The sequence below is a fragment of the Trachypithecus francoisi genome, unplaced genomic scaffold (assembly GCF_009764315.1).
Source record: "Trachypithecus francoisi isolate TF-2019V2 unplaced genomic scaffold, Tfra_2.0 Lachesis_group14, whole genome shotgun sequence".
Taxonomy (NCBI): domain Eukaryota; kingdom Metazoa; phylum Chordata; class Mammalia; order Primates; family Cercopithecidae; genus Trachypithecus; species Trachypithecus francoisi.
The window spans coordinates 1886298-1902652 of NW_022681459.1; the positions used below are offsets into that span (position 1 = coordinate 1886298).

The 16355-nt window shown below is 36.9% G+C and overlaps 1 long non-coding RNA gene and 1 other non-coding gene across 2 annotated transcripts in view; one reads left to right on the forward strand and one right to left on the reverse strand.

Moving 5' to 3' along the window:
• Positions 1-865: 865 nt before the first annotated feature.
• The window catches only part of LOC117096661, a 30572-nt gene continuing 15082 nt past the window's right edge, over positions 866-16355 (reverse strand). Inside the window, exons 4-5 of the long non-coding RNA XR_004442573.1 lie at positions 5941-6091; positions 866-1510 (exon numbers count right to left, since the gene is read on the reverse strand). This is a non-coding gene — a long non-coding RNA (uncharacterized LOC117096661). The remainder of the gene's footprint in view (positions 1511-5940; positions 6092-16355) is intronic.
• LOC117096828 lies at positions 6874-6980 on the forward strand. Its single transcript, XR_004442663.1, has one exon. It is a non-coding gene; the product is annotated as a U6 spliceosomal RNA (small nuclear RNA).

Below are 16355 nucleotides of genomic sequence, written 5' to 3' on the forward strand. Positions count from 1 at the left end.
GCCTTATTAGTAGGCTAAAAATGGCCATAGAGAAATCTTTGAGCTTGTGGATATCTCAATAGAAACCTCCAAAACTGAAAATCAAAGACAAGAAAAACTGACAGGAACAGAACAGAATATCCAAGGGCTAGGAAAACTACAAAAGGTATAACATGTGCGTAATGCAAATACCAGAAGAAGAAGAAAGAGAGAAAGGTACAGAATAAGTATTTGAAACAATAATGACTGAAAATTTCCCCAAATTAATATCAGACACTAAACCACCAATCCAGCAAACTCTGAGAACACTAAGCAAGATAAATACACCTCCCCCCAACCCCCGGCAAAAAAATACACTTAGGTATATCATTTTAAAACAAAAAATCAAAGATAAAGAAAAAATCCCAGAAGAAGCCAAAAGAAAGGAAAATCTTACCCACAGAGAAGGAAAGATAAGAATTACATCCACCTTCTCCTCAGAAACCATGCAGGAAAAAAGAGAGTGGAGTGAAATATTTAACATGTTCAAGGGAAGAAAAAGCAACCAAACGAGAACTTTGTGAAATTATCTTCAAAAGTGAAGGAGAAATAAAAACTTTCTCAGATAAACAAAAATTGAAGGAGTGTGTTTCCAATAGGTGTATGTTGCAAGAAATGTTAAGGAGTTTTTTAGCAAAAAGAAAAAAGTACATAGGTCAGAAACTCAGATCTACATAAAGGAAAAGCATAGGAAAATGAATAAATGAAAGCAAAATTAAATTTTTTAATTTTTTCATTCTTAATTGATCTAAAGGATAACAGTCTTTAAGATAATAGTAATAACAATATGTATGTGTGTATATATGTGCTTATTTATGCTTATGTATAAATTGAATGAAATACACCAATCAGACAAAGGATCGGAGGAAAGAACTAAGATTATTTTGTTATTATAAGGTGTATACATGCAACCCAAAATACATGATATAGTCTTATTTAAAGTAGATTTGAATTAGTTATAAATGCATATGGCAAACTTCAGGGAAACTACCTTTTAAAAAGTGTAACTGATGATCTAGGAAAGGAGAAAAATTAAAATCATATAAAATGCACAATTAAAATGATACAAGACAGAAAAACAGTGTGCTGTAGACTGAATGTTTGTCCCCCTCCAAATTAAATTATTTAGAGATTTAATTGCCAATGTGATGGTATTAGGACGCGAGAGCTTTTAGAGGTGGTTATGCCATGTGGGTGCCACTCTAATGGGTGGGTTTAATGTCTTAATCAAAGGGTTTTCAGAAATGGGCTTTCTCTCAACTCTTCTGCTTTTCTGCTGTGTAAAGAGCAATGTTCTTCCCCTCTGGGGAATTCAGCATTCAAGGTGTCACTTTGGGAGCAGAAACCAGGTCTTCAGTAGATACTAAACTTGCTGATGCCTTGATATTAGACAATATCAGCCTCTGTAATTGCAAGCCAATAGATTCCTATTCATTATTAATTACCCAGGCTGTGATATCCTGTTATAGCAGCACCAAGAGGTCAAGAAACACTGGAAGACAAAAATAGAAACAAGCAGTAAAAGCAATAAATTAAAAACAGTAACCAATACAATAGATACTAATCCAATTACATTAATAATCACTTTAAACATCAACGGTCTAAATGCACCAATTAGAGGACAAAGATGGTAAGAGTAAATCAGAAAGCAGGACCCAGCTAGACGTTGTCTATAAGAAACACACTTTAGTTATAAAGACACATGCAGATTAAAAGTAAATGGATGGAGACAGATAAACCATGCTAACACTGATGAAAAGAAGGTGGTGTGTGGCCGGGCGCGGTGGCTCAAGCCTGTAATCCTAGCACTTTGGGAGGCCGAGACGGGCGGATCACGAGGTCAGGAGATCGAGACCATCCTGACTAACACGGTGAAACCCCGTCTCTACTAAAAAAAAAAAAAAAAAAAAAAAAAAAAAAGAAGGTGGTGTCACTATTAATTTCAGACAGAGCAGACTTCAGAGCAAGGAAAGTTATCAGAGATTAAGAAGGGCATTACACAATGATAAAGGGGTCATTTATCCAGGAAGATATAATAATCCTGAACATGTGTTTGCCTATAACACGGTGTCAAAATATGAAACAATGGGAGATTTTGGCATGTATTTCAAAACTCCTTGATCAGAAAAGGGACAGACGCAGCAGTTGAAAATCAATAAGAACATAAAATTCAACAATGCCATCAAGTAACTGAATATAATTGACATTTATAGACTACTTTATTCAACAACAGTAGATTACATACTCTTCTTAAGCGCACATGAAACCACAAGAGACCACAATTTGGGCCATAAAACACACCTCAACAAATTAACAAAAAATAGAAATTATACGATTTCTTTCTCACACCACAGTGAAATTAAACTACAAATCAATAGCAAAAAGGTAGCTGAAAAATCTGAAAATATGTGGAGATTAAACAACATACTTTTAAATTACTCATAAATCAAAAAAGAAATATCCACAAAAAATTTAAATATTTTGAACTAAACAAAAATGAAAACACAACTTAAGGCCAGGCGCGGTGGCTCAAGCCTGTAATCCCAGCACTTTGGGAGGCCGAGACGGGTGGCTCACGAGGTCAGGAGATCGAGACCATCCTGGCTAACACGGTGAAACCCCGTCTCTACTAAAAAATACAAAAAAACTAGCCGAGCGAGGTGGCGGGCGCCTGTAGTCCCAGCTACTCAGGAGGCTGAGACAGGAGAATGGCGTAAACCCGGGAGGCGGAGCTTGCAGTGAGCTGAGATCTGGCCACTGCACTCCAGCCAGGGAGACAGAGCGAGACTCCGTCTCAAAGAAAAAAAAACACAACTTAAAATTTGTGTGATACAGTGAAAGCAGTGCTTAGAGGTAAACTTACAGCATTGAATGCACATATTACAAAAGAAGAAAGATTTAAAACCAATTATCTAAACTTTAACCCAGGAAACTGGGAAAAGAGCAAATTAATTTCAAGGTTAGCATGAGAAAAGAAATAATAAAAGTTAAAGCAGAAATCAATGAAACTGAAAATAGAAATTCCATTTTTTAAAATCAACAAACCCAAAAGCTGGTTCTTTGTAACGATCAATAAAATTGATAAGCCTCTAGCTAGGACAAGTTACTAAAAATGAGAGAGGACACAAGTTATAAATACCAGAAATGAAAGAGAGGGCATTACTATGAATCCCATGTATATTAAAATGATAATAAAGAAATACTGTGAATGACTTTATGCCCATAAATTTGATATTCTAGAGGAAATAAACAAATTCATTGAAAGACACAATCTGTCAGAACTTACAAAGAAGAAATAAAAATGCTAAGTTAGCCTATATCTATTTAAAAAAATTAAATCCCCAAACAGAAAGCACCAGACTATGGTTTCACTGGTAAATTCTATCAAACATTTAAAGGAAGAAATTATACCAATTTTCTGAAGATAAAAACAGAGGGAATAATTCCTAACTCATCTGTGAAGCCAGAATTTCCCCAATAGTAAAATCAGACAAAGACAACACAAGAAAAGAAACTACAGACTGATATCTCTTATGAATGTAAATGCAGAAATCCTCCACAAAATATTAGCAAATTGAAGCCAGCAATATATAGAACAATTATACACCATGACCAGTGAGATTTATCCTAGGTATGTGAGGCTGTAGGCTCAACATTCAAAAATTAATTAATGTTTTCATCATACTAATAGGCTAAAGATAACAAATCACATAAGCATATAAATATATGCAGATAAAGCATTTAACAAAATCCAACAGTTATTCATGTTAAAAACTCTCAGTAAACTAGAAATAGAGGGAAACTTCCTCACTTGATAAATAGTATCTATTAAAATTATTATTCTGAATGGTAAGATATGAAAAACCTTCCTACTAAGATGAGGAACAAGGCAAGAGTGTCCCTCCTCACCACTCCTTTTCAACATTGTACTAGAAGTCTTAGTGCAATAAGACAAGAAAAGGAAATAAAAGGAATATTGATTGTAAAAGAATAAATAAAGATATCTTTATTTATGGATGACATGATTGTCTATGTAGAAAGTCGAAGAGCATTTAACCAAAAACTCTTGAAACTAATAAGCTATTAATATCATAGCAAGGTTGCAAGATAAAACGTTGATATACAAAAAGTCAATTGCTTTCCTGTATTTCCTGCTTTCCTTTCCTGTATTTCCTGTAAGCAAATGAATTTGACATTAAAAATGCAATACCATTTACATTAGCACCTAAAAAACAAAATACATAAGAATAAACCTAACAAAATATATATAAGATCTATATTAGGAAAACTACAAAACTCTGATGAAAGAAATCAAAGAACTAAATAAATACAAACTGCATGTTAATGAACAGGAAGACAATATTGTGAAGATATCAACTGTTCCCCAACTTGGTGTATATATTCAATGCAATCTCTATCAAATTCCATCAGTTATTTTGTAGATAACACTAAACTGATTCTAAAATTTATATGGAGAGGCAAAAGATCAAAATAGTTAACTCAATATTGAAGGAGAAGAACGAAGTCAGAGGACAGACATTACTTGATTTAAGATGCATTACAAAGCTATGGTAATCAAGACAGTATGGCAATAATAAACAAAAAGATCAATGGAACAGAATAGAATACCCTGAAATCGACTCACATAAATATGTTAGTCAATTAATCTTTGACAAAAGAGCAAAAGCAGTTCAATAGAGAATTGATAATGTTTTCAACAAATAGTGCAGAAATAATTGCACAGCCACATGTAAAAAAATTAATCTACAACAAACCTTACAGCCTTCACAAAAAATGACCAAAATGGATCACAGACCTAAATGTAAAACACAAAACTATAAAACTCTTGGAAGATAACAACAGAAAATCTAGAATAAGCTTATCCAACCACAGACCGCATGTGGCCCAGGATTACTTTGAATGGGGGCCAATCCAAATTTGTAAACTTTCTTAAAACATTATGAGATTTCTATTTGGGATTCTTTTTAGCTCATCAGCTATTGTTAGTGTTAGTGTATTTTTTGTGGTCCAAGACAATTATTCTTCTTCCAATGTGGCCAGGGAAGCCGAAAGATTAGATATACCAATCTAGAAAACCTTGGGTTATTCTAGATTTTTTCAATATGTGACTTTTTCAATATGACATCAAAAGCTGGACTTCACTAGAATTGAAAATTTCAACCCTGTAAAAACCAGTGTCAAAAGAATGAAAAAGCAAGCCACAGACTGGGAGAAGATATTTGCAAAAGACATACCTGATAAAGTACTGTTATCCAAAATACACAAAAAACTCACAAATAAGAAAATGAACAACATGATTTTAAAATGGTCCAGAGGCCGGGCGCGGTGGCTCAAGCCTGTAATCCCAGCACTTTGAGAGGCCGAGACGGGCGGATCACGAGGTCAGGAGATCGAGACCATCCTGGCTAACACGGTGAAACCCCATCTCTACTAAAAAAAAAACTAGCCCGGCGAGGTGGCGGGCGCCTGTAGTCCCAGCTACTCAGGAGGCTGAGGCAGGAGAATGGTGTAAACCCGGGAGGCGGAGCTTGCAGTGAGCTGAGATCCGGCCACTGCACTCCAGCCTGGGCGACAGAGTGAGACTCTGTCTCAACAACAACAACAACAAAATCGTCCAGAAGCCTTAACAGATATCTCACCAAAGAAGATATACAGATGGCAAATAAGTATACAAAAAGATACTTCACATCATATGTCATGAGAGAAATGCAAATTAAAACAACAATGAGATACCACTACACACAAATTAGAATGGCCAAAATCCAGACAACTGACAATACTAAATGCTGCCAAGGATGAGGAGCAACAGGAACTCTCATTCCTTGCTGGTGGGAGTGCAAAACTCTACAGCCACTTTGGAAGACAGTTTGGCAGTTCTTACAAAACTAAATATACGCTTACCATATGATCTAGCAGCTGTGTCCCTTGATATTTATCCAAAAGAGTTCATGATGGTAAATTTTAGGTGTCAAGTTGACTGAAATAAAGGATGTCCAAATAGCTGGTATGGCATTATTTCTGGGTTTGTTGGCGAGGGTGTCTCTGGAAGAAACTGACATTCGAATCAGTGACCTGAGTAAGGAAGATCCGCCCTCACCTAATGTGGGCAGACACAATCCAATCAACTAAGGGCCTAGATAGAAGAAAAAGCAAAGGAAAGGTGACTTCTCTCTCTTTCCTGAAACAGAGGCACACTTCTTCTCCTGCCCTGGGACATCAAAACTCCAGCTTCTCCAGCCTTTGCCATCTGAGACTTGCACCAGTGGCCCACCAGTTTCTAAAGCCTTCAGCTTCAGACTGAGAGTTACATTGTCGGCTCTAGTCCTTTAAATTTGGACTGGCTTTCCAGGTTCCCCAGCTTCCAGATGGCCTATTGTAGAGCTCAGGCTCCATAATCCCATGAGCCAAATGCCCTAATAAATTCCTCTCATCTATCTATCTGTCTACTCTCTCTCTATCGTTATGAATCTATCTATCTATCTATCTACTCCTACTGGTTCTATCTCTTAAAAGAACTCTGACTAATGAAGAATGGAAAACTTATGTCCACACAAAAACCTCTACATAATGTCTATAGCAGTTTTATTCATAATTGCCAAACCTTGGAAGCAACCAAGATGTCCTTCAGCAGGTGAATGGACAAACTATAGTATATGCATACAATGGAATATTGTTCAGTGCTAAAAAGACATAAGCTCTGACACCATAAAAAAGACATTGAAGAAGTTTAAATGCATACCACTAAGTGAAAAAGCCAATCTGAAAAGACTACATACTGTATGGTTTCAATTCTGGAAAAGGCAAAATTATGGAAATAGTAAAAAGACCGATGATATGCTCCCTTCAGAAGCATGTACACTAAAACGGCAATGACACAGAGAAAACTAGCAGGACCTCTGCACAAGGACGGCATGCAAATTCATATAGCATTCCACGTTTTATAAAAAGAAGAAACCCTCATGGAAACTATAAACTTTGGCTGGTGAGCTGCTGATGCATCAAGGTAAGCCCATCAGTTTTAACAAATGTACCACTCTCATGGGGGATGTTGATAATGGGGAAGGCTGTGCATGTGTCGGGGCAGGAAGTATTTGGAAAATCTTGGTACCTTCAGCTCAATTTTCCTGTGAATCTAAAACTGTTCTAACAAAAAGTCCAGTAGAAATAATAATTTTAAAAACTACCTTCTGCTGTGAAACATGGTTCCAGACCTGGGGGCATTGATAAAGATTTCTTTAAGCAAATTCTGCATACATTACACTAGCATTATAGTAAAACTCAATTACTTGAAGTACTTTGCCTAGGTGCTTATTTCTACCTTTCTTCTTAAATTGGTGTTTCTAAACTTACATTCAACAGCTGGAATGTGAAGAGGACAAAAAGAAAGAGGGGAAAAGATATGTTGAAATGTTGGTAATATAAGATGCTTGGCAAAGTAGGGAAGAGTCCTCCTCGTTTCTTAATGAGTTTTTACATAAAAGGCCCAGGAACCAAACCAAACCTACAGTGTTCCTTAGTAACATAAGCAACTGGGAAAAGATTTCGCTATGTGAAGCAGGAGAGCTCTGAAGCCCTGGGCTATAGGCAGAAGCCACGGGGGTTATACTGCTGAACTGTCTCAACAGTTTCTTTCTTAAATTTGACTTCCACTGGAGACAGTGTCTTAGGCATGGTAGTGAAATACAGTGGTGACTGGAGCAAGCCAAGTGGTACTATCTACGTTCAAGACAAACTTCTTTGATCCTTAGATGTCTTCTGGGGACCTGCAGGTAGGGGGATGAGAGGGGAAGGCTACTAAAATGATACTTGCTATTATTTTACCACCTCACGATAATTTACCCAAAGGCAAAACAGACTTAGTCTCTACCTCAATTCTGTGTCATCGTTTTTGCCTAAAGGTTTCGAAATAGCTTCCAGTCTTTCCTATGTCTGGTCTGTCTTTTATATTGCTGTCAGATCTTTCCAAGTTATGAATGAGATTAGCGCCTGGTAATAATAGACACTCAAATATTTGCTGAGTAAATGAAGTTTCTTCCTATGATCAAATCCCTCCTATGGCTTCTACTTTCTTATACTGCAGAGTTTCAATTCCTTAACATGGTATCTGAGACTTCAAGTCTTCATGCCTCCTTCTCTTTTCTAGGTTCTTATCACACTCTCATCTTTGTGATTCCCTAACTTTGAGCCGTTCCCGTATGTTTCAAAGCATTTACACGTGCTATTTCCTCTTGTTCTCATGCCTTCATTCCTACTCTGTCTTGAAAGTTTGTTCCTCCTCAATCCTGCTCCTCAATGAAATCTTCCTCGGTGGTATCCAGACAGATTAAGTTGGTCCCATTACAGAATTTCAATGAAACTAGTAAAATGTATTCTGCTTTCAAGTACATTATAAATGGTTGTTTACATGTTTGTCTTTCTTGTTAAATGATGTCTTTTGAGGGAAGAGCTCTCAGCTTGACTGTCTATGTCAAAGTATGGATCATGCAGAACAAATAAAAGCAATGGGGGTAGGCAAACCTAGATGAGACTTAGGGCTTCCCCTGCCCAGTGTGTGACCTTAGTAAAAGTAGTTAATTTCTCAGAAATTCAGTTTTCTCCTTTAAAAAAAAATATTACTTCGGATGGGTCAATAACTGACAGATAAAATTTTTATTTCTGAATAAAATAAAGTGTGAAAGAAGTAAATGCCCCCCCCAAAAAAAATGTGGTGTGTTTGTGTAATTGCCAGATTTCCAAATAATTGTTTTAATACTTAATGATTTTTGGACTTTATTTTCAAAGCTCTTTTTGTCCCATTACAAATGCAGCCTTGACAAAGTATATTCCAGTCATAGGCATTTGAACTACCTGTGATTCTTTGCAAAAATCAAACACTGAGATTCATGGGTATACTTTCCATTTTCCTTTAAAATAGTAGTATTTCTGAAATGTTTTCCTTCAATCATTTAGCTTAGGCCATTTACCTAACTTGGGTTTTAAAATCAGTGGCTCTTACTCAAAGAAATCACAATTATACAGTAGCATCAAAATAAGTGAATACACTAAGATAGTAACATAGGTATGAAATTAACCAATCAAAGACAAAATATAGAACTATATTTAGTTCAGAAGTTAGAATTTCAGATCTGCAGGTTTGTGCCTGGTCTACAGGGAAAAAACTAATTAAAAAGTCATCTAGTTCCCAGGTATTCTTATTTATTCCATACCATCCTGCTATATTTGTGTTTGCTTCTTTAATTCTTAAGTGTAAAAGTGAGGATAATTGGAGACAAACTAAGGTGAGTGATATATTATTACCAAAGATTTAAAATTTAGAATTGCACAAAAACCCATGGAATTCCAAAACCATTCCCAAAGAGGAACGTGTTGCCAGGCTCATGAAAAAGGATTTTTCAATTTGAATTCAGTATCTAATATCTCTTTGTTGTGAAGATTGTAAATCAATGTACTCTGAATATTAAGTTTTAAAGGCATAACTAAATCTAATATAAAATTTAGCCTCATTAAATTCTTTACTTTTAAAGAGTAGAATTTTCTTTTATGAACACAGGGAAAAAAGAATAAAATAAAAGTTACCATTTTAAAAAAACACCTCCACAATTTGGAATTTGGTTGTTCTCAAAGGATAAATCTTCTGCCAAATGGATGACAAGCTGTTATCAAGGCATAATAGGAGGCTTCTGTGGGAGTCGGCGATGGATTAATGCACAGAAGTTGCAGCACATTTTGAGCTCAGATACTCTTTGAAACAGAAAGAATCTAAATTTCAAAGCTTGCACTAATCTTTCTTAATAACTCTAGTGCTTATTCATAGATGTCCAATATAAATGTGTATTAACCTTAGAAATAAAAACATTAGCTTTCTAAAGAAATATTATTTTCAATATCTTCTTACCTCATCACTTTCTTGGAAATCTAAAATGACTCAATATGTCAGAGAATGCTAGTGAAAAATAAAACCATCCTTTTTTTTTTTTTTTTTTTGAGACAGGGTATCACTATGTCACTCTAGCTGGAATGCAATGGTGCGATCATAGCTCACTGTAACCTCAGACTCCTGGGCTCAAGCAATCCTGTTGCCTCAGCCCTCTGAGTAGCTAGGACTACAGGCATGCACCACCACATTCGGCTAATTTTTTAATTTTTTTTTAGAAAAAGGGTCCTGCTATGTTGTCCAGGTCAGTCTTGAACTCCTGGCCTCAAGCAATCTTCCTGCCTCAGTTTCCCAAAGTATTAGGATAACAGGTATGAGCCACTTTGTTCAACCAAATCCATACTTATAGGTTAATAAACTATGAATTCACAAATATTAAGATAGAAGGAAAACTAGTAATCAAGCTGTATTGAGTATACTGTGCCCAAAGATTACAGGTTCTTTAGCATACTTTTATTATTGACTACTTACAGCATCTACTAAGTATATTTTATTATTCTCATTTTTAAATTAGATACTGAAAGGTCAAGAGATTATGGTTTATTAAGGATCATATAGCTGGTTTATTATGCAGACAGAACTCAAAACCGGGATTTTGTGGATTTTCTTAAGGCTCTGTTTATTCAAAAGTACCATTTTTAATTTTTTCCTAGTATTACAAAATTTTTCCCACATATAAACAACATAGGAGCAGTTAACTTGAACAGACAGTTTTCACAATATAGGAGACATAAATCGCTTCCTGAGATATTATAAACTTATCTTAACATCAACATTTTTTGGAAAGACGCCAACATCATTGTACAAGGGAGTTCCCTGAAATGAGCCAAACAAAACCCTTGAAAATAGAATCCTATGAACCATTCATTTCATATCCTCTGGGGAAGTCAAGAATCCTCATCCCACATGGTCATGCACCCTGCTGGCCATCCCATCTTTGGGAAGGGTCAGACTGCATTCCTGGGATGTTTGAGGTCATTATGAGAAGTTGGTTTTTGTTCCCATCCACACCCATTATGAAGGAAAATAGTGTTCAAATTCAGTTCAAATAGTGTTCAAAAACTAACCCTTTACAACACAAAGCCCCATCTATTTTTGAACTTCAAAGTAATCTTCCAGGTAATTTTATAGCAATAGCTTGATTCCTAAAGAGTGTAGGAAACTCACCTTACTTTATTTTTAATATTGAGGAATTATCATCTGCTGCCGTCAATAACAAGGTAAAATAAGCTAAGAAATTAGGAGTAAGGCATTTTCCCTCTAATCTGAGAGAGAAGATATGCCATGGATACAAACGATTATCACTGCAAGGAGCACACACTTACGTAACTCAAGTTGACTCATAATATGTCATTTTGCTTTGTTGGGATTAGTGTATAGAAAGTTAAGAGACACTATTCCATGTACTTTGTGAATCAGGGATAGTAAGTGAAATATCACGTTCTACCTGTTTATCTCATTAAACATATCATTCCTACTTCATATTCAAAGGGACATGGTAACAGAACTAAACCATGGTCAACATTTGCAGTAGGAGGAATAGGTACTTTTAGCTTTTGGACTCTCGAAACATATAACATTTAAATGAATCTTGTTAAGATTTCATTTAACTGATGCTCACCATCAAGTAACAAAGAAGTTACTAGAAGAAAAGCTTCCAGAAATGCCTGGAAGAGACATTAACCTCTAATTCAGCAGTAGTTTTTGCTCCAATAAAACAATAATCTTCATTTTTTCTTTTTGTTTTTTGTTTGTTTGAGACAGAGTCTTGCTCTGTCACCCAGGCTGGAGTGCAGTGATGTGATCTCAGCTCACTGCAACCTCTGCCTCTAGAGTTCAAGCGATTCTCCTGCCTCAGCCTCCTGAGTAGCTGGAACTACAGGAGGGTGCCACCACGCCCGGCTAATTTTTGCGTTTTTAGTAGAGACAGGGTTTCACTGTGTTGGCCAGGCTAGCCTTGAACTCCTGACCTTAGGTGATCCACCCGCCTCAGCCTTTCAAAGTGCTGGGATTATAGGTTTGAGCCACCGCACCCAGCCTCATCTTCATCTTAGGGTCCAAGAGTTCAAACAAGTCTGCAATGCATACAACTGACGAAGGTGAACTTTCCAGAGAAGGGGTCTTTCTTTCTTTCTTTCTTTCTTTCTTTCTTTCTTTCCTTCCTTCCTTCCTTCCCTCCCTCCTTTCTCTCTCTCTTTCTTTCTTTCCTTCCTTCTTTCCTTCCTTCCTTCCTTCCTTCCTTCCTTCCTTCCCTCCCTCCCTCCCTCCTTTCTCTCTCTCTCTCTCTTTCTCTCTCTCTCTTCCCTTCCTTCCTTCCTCCTTCCTTCCTTCTTTCTTTCTTTCTTTCTTTCTTCTTTCTTTCTTTCTTTCTTTCTTTCCTTCCCTCTTTCTTTCTTTCTTTTTGATGGAGTCTCACTCTGTCGCCCAGGTTGGAGTGCAGTGGTGCAATCTCGGTTCACTGCAACCTCAACCTCCCAGGTTCAAGCTATTCTCCTGCCTCAGCTTCCCAAGTAACTGGGACCACAGGCACACACCACCACACTCAGCTAATTTTTGTATTTTTAGTAGAGACGGCATTTCACCATGTTGGCCAGGACGGTCTCGATCTCTTGACCTCATGATCCGCCCACCACGGCCTCCCAAAGTGCTGGGATTACAGGCTTTCACAACATGCTTCCCGACGTGCATGGTCTGCTCAGGGGAGGTCAGAGAATCCTTTCCATACTTGTCCTTTCTCAAATTCCTTAAATAAAAAAAAAATCAAGATGCCAAAGTGTCGTATTTTAGGGTGTATTGTGTTCTAAATCCCATCACCTGTTTGATCTTAAGGGAACACTTCACCAACAGGAATTCTCTGATTTAAAACATGTCAGAAAATTCTTTTTATATCACAGTGAATTTAGGAAAACAGGTATTCCTTGTCCCTTGTGTCTCAATTTTATTCATATTAATAGAGATCTTTCAAATAAAAACTATGAATAAACATTTTAATATGCTAGTTTTCTAAGCCTCTAAGACTTCAGTTTGACCCATTTAGGGTCAGTGCAAGTCCAGGTGGCCGTATGGAGGCACTGTCAGGCCACAGCCCACTGGCCATCCATCAGAAGTGTACTGGGAGGAAGGCTGTCTTTCAGTGATCAAGCATGTCTGGTTACTGAGAGCAGAAATTAGTCATCTTCTGAATCCAAGTAACTTAAGTTGGATGTAGGAAGTAATTTTCACATTAATATATAATAGGTTATCTACAGTAGGCTATTTTTAATAGAAATTTCAGTTCCCTGATCATACAGCCCTCATTATAGACTCTGCAGGGTGATTGTCATTAAAGCAGATATGTCCTTGACTTTGTCATAGGGTCTTGAAGTTCATTTCTGTCTTTTGCTATAGGTCCTGGAGTCTCTGTGCTTTGTACAAGAGAGAGGGCTTTATATAAATTGAACAAATCCAAAGATGTCTGGTGCATATTCTAGATGGTTATATAGTAAACTTGACCTTAACAAGGGCTATATCCCAGTGCTTCAGAAACAGAATGTGATCACACAATGGAAATTCAGACAGTCCCATATCTGGTGAGTAATCCTAGCTCATTACCTAGCACTCCCATCTCTACTTTTTCCCTTTTTAGTTTTTACTTCTTGCGGTAATTTCCAGGAGGGGTAAAAAATTGTTGATGTTTGTGAAATATGGCCTTCAATAGAAAGTTCAAACTTGAATACAATGTAGAATAAATGATGACTATGTAAGAGTCAAAATCATCTTAACTGCTAAGACTCTACATGACAGTCATTCACAGTATAAAATAGATACAACTTTTGTCTTAGTCCATTCAGGCTGCTGGCTATAACAAAATGCCATAGACAAAGTAGCTTATAAACAATAGAAATTCATTTCTCATGGTTCTGGAGTCCAGGAAGTCCAAGGCTGAGGCTCTGGCAGGTTTGGTGTCTGGTGAGGGTCCCCTTTCTTGTTTGTAGATGGCATCTTCTCACTGTCTCACATGGTGGTAAGGGTTAAAAGAACTCCCTGGATCCTGTTGTACAGGGTCATTAATCTCATTCACAAGGGCTCCATACCCATGACCGAATCACCTCCAAAAAGGCCCCATCCCCTAATGCCATCACCTGGGGGTCAGGACTTCAACAAATGAATTTTGGAGAGACAGATATTCAGACCATAGCAATCTTCTTATCTCATTGCATGCCTGTCTGAGACCAAAATGAAGTGTTTTCAAAAAGTATCTTCTCTGTTGTTTATATTCTACTTCTTCCAGTTGACCTTTCCCTCATTCTAACACCTTGTTTCTACGTTCCTGATCTGACGTTCTCAAAATTATTACCTTCCTTTTGGCTACCTATACCAATTTAGGCCATAAAGCATTTGTTGCTACTAAGTTTTTTCTTGTGTATCTTATCTGCCAGTCTCCCAATATGAATGTCTACCTGCCTGCATTCCTTGCCACAGTTGTCTGTGGCCTTCCAAGATGACATTGAATTGATACAATGAGTTCATGAGAATATAGACTAGGATTTTTGAGACCTCCATTTCCATTCTACTCACCAATAGTGTGCCACCGGACAGGTTACTTAAAAACTCTTGAACTCATTTAGTTCAGTCATGGAATAGAGAAAAGCATCTTCACAGATGGTTAGGAGGGGCAGGTGTAAAAAGGCTTTGTCTGCCCACAAACAAGAAGTTTTGATTGAAGACAACAGAAGAACTCTATTACTCTAACAGTAATAGTGAAAATGACACCCTTCCTATTTACTCTGGGGGAAAGTTACGGGCAGGATGGGGCGGTACCAATTGTTCACTAAAATCTGAGAGAAAGCGTTCTTCAGGAAAAGGGGACTTGATTATCTTTTCAAATTAAACAGAGGATTCATCCATCAATGTTTTGTACCTTCCCATGTATCCCAGCTAGCAAACTTCTTTCTTGGTATAAATGTATTAGGAAAGATAATTGCCAATTTGCAAAAGGAAACGATAGTTCTTAAAGAGATGTTGCCTATGCTTGGGCATAACTTAATGAACCATTCTCCTGAATCAGTCACATGCACACAGTACTAATCAAACCCCAGCCAAATTACTTTGATTTTACTTTCTCCAAATTCCATTTTGGGTAGGTAGTCAATTTATATCTATCTCATGAACCTCAAATTTAGACTTCCTATATATTTTAATTAAATGAAGACTTTATTCACCTCCCCTCTCTTCTTTCCACAACCTCCCTTTTTATTCCTCCCATTTTCATTAATATGTCTTTCCTTCCAAAAGGGTTTGACATTTCCATATGTTCATTAGTATCTTGTCCAGAAAAAAAGAACAGGGCATGGAGGAAGAGTCTTTATTTGTGAGCTTGCTATTCTCTCTTGAATAAGCAAAGCTCCTTCTACTGATATCTTTGGGAAGAAAAATATTCTAAGTATAAAGGGGAATCTGAGCACAGTTATATTCTTTGGTTGGTAGATCTCATTTGCAAGAGGTTTTTACTGGACTCAGATTAGAGCCTTCAGATGGAATAATTCAAGGGTAGAATTTCAAAGCAGATACTGCCCCCAATTTTATGTAACTGCAGGTGTCATTTTGGAGATTCCTATCTTCTGTGGACCAGAAACCCAAAGTTTATTGACTCAGTCAATGATAGATGCATTGGAAGTTTTCAGATGTCCTTCATGGGACCTGTGCCCAAAAATAGAGAGGTTTATGGATTTAAAACAATATCAGATAAACTAGGTTCCAAATGTTATTTAAAAAATGCCAGTAGTCCTGTGATAACCTATTCTTTCCAGTATGTTTCTCATGTCAATTGCTTTTTATTTCAGACAAAATCCAAGTTTTTTATTTGTTTTTATATGCCAATAAGTAAGAAAATATGATAATAATAGCTCACACTTTTTGAATGCCCACTGAGTGTCAGATGCTAAATGCTTGCCTCTTTTTACTTTTATATGAACTTGACAATTTTATAGATGGGAAAGCTAAAGATCAAAGAGGTTAAATAACTTGTCTAAGATCTCATAAGTCATCAAAAATGGAAGTGAAATTTGAACCCATGCCTGAATCCAAATTCCTTGTTTCTTCCTCTATACCAGACTGTTTCCATATTATGTTTCTTATTATGTGATGAAAGCCAAAGTGTAAAACACCAGTGTCAACAGTTTTCCAAATCCATCACCTATTTTAGCAAACAATTATTTGTCAGAGTCAGCTAGTGTATTAGTCCATTCTCATGCTGCTAATAAAAGCATACCTGAGACTGGGTAATTTATGAAGAAAAGATGTTTAATTGGCCCACAGTTTCACATGGCAGGGCAGGCCTCAGGAAACTTACAATCATGGCAGAAGGAGAAGCAAACACATTCTTCTTCACAAGGTGGCAGGA